Here is an 8803-nt window from a genome sequence, read left to right on the forward strand (position 1 = left end):
TAAGAATACCAAATGTGCAAACAACTTGAGTGGGTTTGTCACAAATGGAGATATACAAATGGCCAATGAGCACATAAGCAGATGTTCAACATTATTTATCATCTTGGAAATGCAAACTAAAACTAAAATGAGAAACTTGTATGAAATCCCTATAATCACTAAATTTAAAAAAGCTGACAATATCAGGTGTTGGCAAAGGTGTGATGCAATTGGAAATCACATACATTTTTGTTGGAAATATAAAATGGTACAACAATTTTGGACAATGGTTGTGTAGTTTATTATAAAATTAAAAATACGCTTACCATAATATATATCAATACCACTCCCAGATATCTACTCAAAAGAAAAAAGTTTATGTTCATACAAAAACCTGTACATGAAAGTTTATATTGGCTTTATTTAGACATCAAAACTAGACACTACCCAGATGTCCATCAACATGTGAACAAAAAAAATGGGGTATATACATTTAATGGATTATGTAGCAACAAAAGGAATAAACAATGAATACATGCAACAACATGGAGTCAGAATGTCTAAAAATATTATATTGAACAAAAAAAGCCAGACACAAAGTACTACATATGGTATGATTACATTTATGTAAAATTCTGGAAAAAGCAAAAACTCACCTATAGTGACAGAAAACAGATTGGTGCTTTTCTGAATGTAGAATGTGGGAAGTATGAATACAAAGAGGCATGAAGAAACTTTTTTAGATAATGGAAATATTCTATATCTTTATTTTGATGGTGGTTACATGAATAAATACATATACACATGTATATTTAAAACTAAATAAAGTTGATTTTCTGAGAAGTTAAAATAGAACATTTGCTGGTACAAGGTAGATTTTTAAAAATCAATTTTATTTCCATATATAGCAACAAACATTTCAATGAAAATTTAATGAACAGTTTAAATAAAACCATTTATAATAAAATAAAATATCTAGGAGCACTTTTAATAAAATATGAACAAGACTTCTATAAAAATACAAAAGAAAAATATACTAAGAAAAATTAAAGAAGAGCTATATAAATGGAGGGATATTCCTTTGTTCATGGACTGAAAAACTCAATATTGTAAGTATATCACTTCTTCTCAAATTGATCTATAGTTTCATTGCAGTTCCCTACAAAAGAGAAAAGCAGCTCCTGACATCTGGGAGCTTGCCAATACTTTAGCTTGATATAGGTGTTGCTAACACTTAATCTAGTCTTTACATATAGGCCTTGGTGTTCTCCTGTTAAACAGCTCCATAGAACATCAATAGCAGACAAGGCCATTTGTTGCCCATGGTGGATCAAAATAAGACACTATATAATCATGTCCGAGAAGAGAACATGAATATTGCCCTAGCCACAAACTACCGAACAGTCCCCTATCCTGGCAAAGATGAGATTGTTCCTTTTTTTCCTATTATAGCTTTAGCCTCAGTCTAATCTTGCCTCTTGGATAAGATTTATTAAGATTCCCAGTAATAGAATTACCCTTGTTTTTTGACAGCATCTGATCCAGAGCAATCACTGCTTTAAATTTTCCATAAAGTTGTTTAACACAACCTCAAATACTACACTATATCTATTTTAACGCCCTCTAACTGAGATGTCCCATGGTTCCGCATGATGTACATTGTCTCTCAAAAAATGAGTAATAAATCCAACTTACTTAACTACAAGTGTATTCCTGTGTTCTTTGGCTGGAGGGTATTGAATTTGTTAGGCTTATTTTAAAAGTTGAAGTAGTATTACCTAGTATCAAAATTATTTGGGAATTTTCTATATTATATATATTATATATGTATTTAAATTTTTAGCATAATTTCACTGTTATTGAGGAATATACTGTTAAAAAACAAAATTCAACTAAGTTTTGAAGATCTCATTGACTTTATTCATTGATTCATGAATCAGTCAGCATCCCATTTAGCAGATAGAAAGAAGCTCCAAGGAAGTATACAAAATGAAAGACTTATAGAGATGACTTATTAAGATGACTTTCCTTTAGGGGGTTGCTGGGGTCTACCAGGCAGATTATCTCACTAGTGCTGATTAGGTAGCTCCTGACTGGTCTAAGATTACACTTCTGCGAGAGGTCAAAAGTGTAATGAAGGTAAAACTCGACTTGGTGACTTGGTTCTTAGCGTGAATGACTCCACTTCGGGACTGTTTTTTTTTTTTTAACAATACTTTTGATTTAAGTTGCTTAAAATGTAAAAATGTATTGAGAAATTTGTTCTCATGAAAAATATTCCATGTTCCATATTCACTTGAAAAAAATGTTTATAACATTGAATACAAATGTATATAATAAAGAATGCATATTCTTTCTTTATTTTAGTATTCTATGTCAATGAGGTTAAGTTTGTTAGTCATTTTGTTCAAATTTTCTATATCTCAACTGGATTTTTCTGTTTGTTCTAAAACTTACCAAAAGACTTATGTTAATGTCTCCCACTCTGTGTTTTTTTAATTAGTCTTTTGATTTCTACAATTTATCCTTTGTATATTTTGGTACTATGTTATTTGGAATACACAAATGTAGGAGTATAATATCATGGTGGATTGACCTTTAACATTATAAAACTTCCCTATTTCTATAATGTTTTTCCCTTTATGTCTACATTTTTAATATTATTATAGCTACGTTAGTTACCCTTTAGTTAGTGTTTGCACGGGACATTCCTTTTCTCACAATTAACTTCCAAAATTCTTGTGTTTTAATTTTTATGCTATGTCTGTTGATGCAGCCTAATAGTTCCCTCTTTAAATTCAGTTTCACAATTGTCCCTTTTTAAAAAGATTTATTTATTTATTTTAGGTGGGGAGGGGCAGAGGGAGAGGGAGAGGGAGAGAGAGAATCTCCAGCAGACTCCTGGCTAAGCATGGAGCCCAACTCAGGGCTTGATCCTATGACCCTGAGATCATGACCTGAGCCCAAATCAAGAGTTACCCCATCCTTCCACCCCCCTCCCCTCCAGCAACCCTCAGTTTGTTTCCTATGATTAAGAATCTCTTATGCTTTCTCTCCCTCTCTGATTTCATCTTATTTTATTTTTCCCTCTCTTCCCCTATGATGCTCTGATTGGTTTCTTAAATTCTACATATGAATGAGATCACGTGAAAGTTGTCTTTCTCTGATTGACTTATTTTGTTTAGCATAATACCCTCTAGTTCCATCCATGTTATTGCAAAAGGCAAGATTTCATTTTTTGATGGCTGAGTAGTATTCCATGGTGTGTGAATATATATATATGTGTGTGTGTGTATATATATATATATACACTACACCTTCCTTATCCATTCATCTGTCAATCGACATCTGGGCTCTTTCCATAGTTTGGGTACTGTGGACACTGCTACTATAAACATTGGGGTGCAAGTGTCCCTTCGGATAAGTACATTTGTATCCTTGGTGTATATAACTAGAAGTGCAGTTGGTGGGTCATAGGGTAGCTCTATTTTCAACTCCCTGGTGAGCCTCCACACTGTTTTCCAGAGTGACTGCACCATTTTTCATTCCCACCAGCAGTGTAAGAGGGTTCCCCTTCCTCTGCATCCTCGCCAACATCTGTTGTTTCCTGAGTTGTTAATTTTAGCCATTCTGACTGGTGTGAGGTGGTATCTCATTGTGGTTTTGATTTGTATTTCCCTTATGCCAAGTGATGTTGAGCATATTTTTGTGTGTCTGTTGGCCATTTGTGTGTCTTCTTTGGAGAAATGTCTGTTCATGTCTTCTGCCCATTTCTTGATTGGATTATTTGTTCTCTGGGTGTTGAGTTTGAGAAGTTCTTTATAAATTTTGGATACTAGCCCTTTAACTGATGAGACATTTGCAAGTATCTTCTCCCATTCTTTCAGTTGTCTTTTGGTTTTATTGACTGTTTCCTTTGCTGTTCAAAACCTTTTTATCTTGATGAAGTTGCAATAGTTCATTTTTGCCTTTGTTTCCCTTGCCTTTGGAGATGTATCTAGCAAGAAGTTGCTGCAGCTGTGGTCACTGAGGTTGCTGCCTGTGCTCTCCTCTATGATTTTGATGGATTCCTGTCTTGCATTTAGGTCCTTCATCCATTTTGAGTCTATTTTTGGGTATGGAGTAAGGAAATGGTCCAGTTCCATTCTTCTGCATGTGGCTGTCCAATTTTCCCAACGCCATTTGTTGAAAAGACTGTCCTTTTTCCATGAGATATTCTTTCCTGCTTTGTCGAAGATTAGTTGACCATAGAGTTAAGGGTCCACTTCTGGGTTCTCTATTCTGTTCCATTGATCTATGTTTCTGTTTTTTGCCAGTACCATACTGTCTTGAGGATTACAGCTTAATAATAGAGCTTGAAGTCCGGAATTGTGAGGCCACCAGCTTTGGTTTTCTTTTTCAACATTCCTTTGGCTATTCGGAGTCTTCTCTCGTTCCATACAACTTTTAAGATTGTTTGTACCAGCTCTGTGAAAAAAGGTTGATGGTGTTTTGATAGGGATTGCATTGAATGTATAGATTGCTCTGAAAAGCGTAGACATTCTAGCAATACTTGTTCTTCCAATTCATGAGCCTGAAAGGTTTTTCCATTTCTTTGTGTCTTCCTCAATTTCTTTTGTGAGTGTTCTATAGTTTTCTGAATACAGATCCTTTGCCTCTTTGGTTAGGATTATTCCTAGGTACCTTATGGTTTTTGGTGCAACTGTAAATGGGATCAATTCCTTAATTTCTCTTTCTTCTGTTTCATTGATAGTGTGTAGAAATGCAACTTATTTCTGTGCATTGATTTTATATCCTGCCACTTTGCTGACTTCTTGTATGAGTTCTAGCAATTTGGGGGTGGAGTCTTTTGGGTTTTCCACATAGAGTATCATATCATCTGTGAAGAGTGAGAGTTTGACTACTTCTTTGCTAATTTCAGTGACTTTTATTTCTTTCTGTTGTCTGATTGCTGAGGCTAGGACTTCTAGTATTATGTTGAACAACAGTGGTGAGAGTAGACATTCCCTGTCATGTTCCTGACCTTAGGGGGGAAGCTCTTGGTTTTTCCTCGTTGAGAATGATATTCACTGTGGACTTTTCGTAGATGGCTTTTATGATATTGAGGTATGGTCCTTCTATCACTACACTGTGAAGAGTTTTAATCAAGAAAGGATGTTGCAGTTTGTCAAATGCTTTAGAAGAGATCACATATTAAGCCACAAAACAATTCTCAACAAATTCAAGAAAATCAAAGTCATACCATGCATCTTTTCTGACAGCAACAATATGAAACTAAAAATAAACCATAAAAAATCTGGAAAGAGCACAAACACATAAAGGTTAAATAACATGTTACTAAACAAACACCCACCAGCATGGGTCAACCAGGAAATAAAATAAGTAAAAAAGTACATGGAAACAAATGAAATTGAAAACACAGTGGTCCAAAATCTTTGGGATGCAACAAAAGTGGTTCTAAGAAGGAAGTTTATAGCAATATAGGCCTACATGAAGAAGCAAGAAAACTTTCAAATAAAAAACCTGACCTTACACCTAAAGAATCTAAAGGAAGAAAACAATAAGGATTAGAGCAGAAATAAGTAATATAGAAATGTAAAACAAAACAAAACAAACAAAAAAACCCCAGATTAATGATACCAGGAGCTAGTTCTTTGAAAAGATCAACAAAATTGATAAACCTGTAGCCAGACACATCAAAAAGAAAAAAAAAAGAGAGAGAGAGAGAGAGAAGATAGCAGACTAGTAGGAGGACCCTATGCTTGTCTTGTCCCTCTAATGCAGCCTGATAAATATCAAATTATTCTAAACACACAAGAAATCGACCTGAGGGCAAAAAGAATAAACTCCAAATCTAGAGGGAGAAAAATGGCCACATCGTGGAAGGTAGGAGCTGTGGAGAGTTGATTTGAGGGAGAAAAGAATTGAAGGTGCTGTGGAGGGTATGGAGCCCCGATCATGGCAAGAGGAGAGAGAGAGAAAAAACAGCATTCAAGGGATTGAACAAGAAAAACTCTTCCCCAAAACCATTGACTGGGAAAAGGAGAAGGTCTGATTATTGCAAGTTTTTACAATCAGTGGATCTCAATGTCTGAAGTTTTAGAAATCCACACCATTGCTGGGTTTGTGCCTGGTGGGCCTAGCAGTGTTCCTATGAGGGAGAAGGCAGAGGTGTGGGAGCATACACCATGCTCTAAGGATCTCCTGGGTCACAGCAGAGAAAAAGTTCCCCTTTCTGGAGTGCATTTGGAAGGGGTGGCACTGCCTCTCAAGGGACAAAAGAGATGGGGGGTGGCACCACTGAGCAGCTCTGTTAATTAGCATAGCAGCAGAGGTACCTGCTGGAGGCAGCTAACCTGGAAGCTAGCTTTTGGCTGTGCTTTAACATAATGTGAGCTCCTGTATGGTTGTGTGGCTGCTTTTCTGAGACAAACCAGTACCAGCTGCAGTGTGGTAAGACCCTCCCCCAGAAGATCAGCAGGAGTCCCTGCCATGAAGGGTCCCCAGTATTTGGAGTTTTTGAAACAAGAGTATTGTGCCACCAGGCAGGCAGACAGCTCAGACACAGACAGGGTGACAGCAGGGTACTGACGGAAGCCTGGGACACAAGAGAGGAGATTGATAGCTCTTCTGTGAGGGCTTCCTTAACAGTGGTGGGTGTGAATTCTGAGAGCCAGGCAACACTATCCCCCCCCATCAGCGCAGGCAGACTTCAGTGAGCAGCACAGGGCCCCCAGTGGAGGCTAGAGCCATTTATATCAAGCACCACCCCACTGTACCTTACAGGTGCATCTTTACTAGGCCAAGTCAGCCTGAGAAACAGTACAGCAGGCCCCTCCCCCAGAAGACAAGTATAAATCCCCTGCATGCACCAAATCTGATCATAAAGCACTGCAAAGTTTCAGCTCTATGGGAAAGAGGATCAGGCTTATTTTAACAAGCAGACCAATGCACACCTAGTAAAATGCCATGCACTGGCCAAGGTCCAAACACTCCCTGCTGTAGGCAAGGAGAAACTGAAGAAGACTGACCTGAGGGAAAGAGCAGCCAAAACACAGCAGCACTCTAAAACACTTCCTGAAGTGCCAGGCCCTGGACAGTATAGGAACTCTTAATATAGCCATTACTCTCAGGAGCAGGAAATATAACAGACTTTCCTAACACACATCCCAAAAAACAGTGACTTAGACAAAATGCCAAGACTGAAGAATTCACACCAGAAGAAGGAACACAAAGAGGTCATGGGCAGGGTCTAATCAAAACAGGTGTAAGTAATATGACTGAACCAGAATTTGAAACAACAATCTTAAGGATACAAGCTGGACTTGAGAAAAGCATAGAAGACACTAGAGAATCCCTTACTACAGAGACAAAAGAACTAAAAACTAGTCAGGCTGAAGTAAAAAATGCTATAACTGAGCTCCAAATCCAACTGGATGTAACGACAAGAAGGATGGAAGAAGCAGAGGAATGAATCAGTGATATGGAAGATAAAATTATGGAAAATAATGAAGTTGAAAAGAAGAGGGAAATAAAAGTATTGGATCACGAATGTAGACTTAGGGAACTTGGCCACTCCATAAAGCATAATAACATTAATATCACAGGAGTCTCAGAAGAAGAAAGCGGAAAAGGAGCAGAGTGTTTATTTTTTGAGCAAATTATAGCTGAAAAAATTCCCTATTCTGAGGAAGAAAACAGACATCCAAATCCAGGAGGCACAGAGAATTCCCATCAAATTCAACACAGTTGGCCAACCCCATTACATATGGTAGTAAAATTTTTAAAATACAGAGATAAAGAAAGAATCCCAAAAGCAGCAAGGGAAAGGAAATCCCTGAACTACAAGGGAGGACAAACCAGGTTCACAACAGATTTATCCACAGAAACCTGGCAGGACAGAAATAGTGGCATGATATATTCAAAGTGCTGAAGGGGAAAATATGCAGCCAAGAATACTTATCCATCAAGGCTGTCATTCAGAATAGGAGAAATAAAGAGCTTCCCAAACAAACAGAAAATCAAGGAAATTTGTAACCACTAAACCAGCCCTGCAAGAAGTATTAAAGGAGACTCTTTGAGTGGGAAAGAGAGACCAAAAGCAACATAGCCTAGAAAGGAACAGAGATAATCTCCAGAACCAGCAACTTTACGTAATACAATGGCACTAAATTCTTATCAATAATTATTCTGAATGTAAATGGACTAAATGCTCCAACCAGAAGACATAGGGTATTAGAATGGATAAAAAAAAAAAGACACATCAATATGCTGCTTGCAAGAGACTCATTTGAGACTTAAAGACACCTCCAGATTGAAAGTGAGGGAATGGAGAAACACCTATCATGCTAATGGACGTCAAAAGAATGCCAGAGTAGCCATACTGATATCAGACAAACTAGATTTTAAACCAAAGACTGTAACAAGAGATGAAGGGCACAATATCATAATTAAGGGGTCTATCCAACAAGATCTAACAATTGTAAATCTTTATGCCCCCAACTTGGTAGTAGCCAAACATATAAATCAATTAATAACAAACACAAAGAAAATCATTGATAATAATACAGTATTAGTAGGAAACTTTAACACCCTACTTGCAGCAATGGAGAGATCATCTAAGCACAAAATCAATAAGGAAATGTCTTTGAATGACACCCTGGACCAGATGACTTAACATATATTTCCTAGAAACACACAAACTACCAAAACTGAAACAAGAACAATTACAATTTTATTAATTCTTTCATAGTACCAGCTCTTAGTTTTGTTGATCTGTTCTAGTGTGTGTGTGTGTGTGTGTGTGTGTGTGTGTGTGTGTGTA

Source organism: Ursus americanus, chromosome X (genome assembly GCF_024610735.1).
Source record: "Ursus americanus isolate L20-20 chromosome X, mUrsAme1.1.p, whole genome shotgun sequence".
Lineage (NCBI taxonomy): Eukaryota > Metazoa > Chordata > Mammalia > Carnivora > Ursidae > Ursus > Ursus americanus.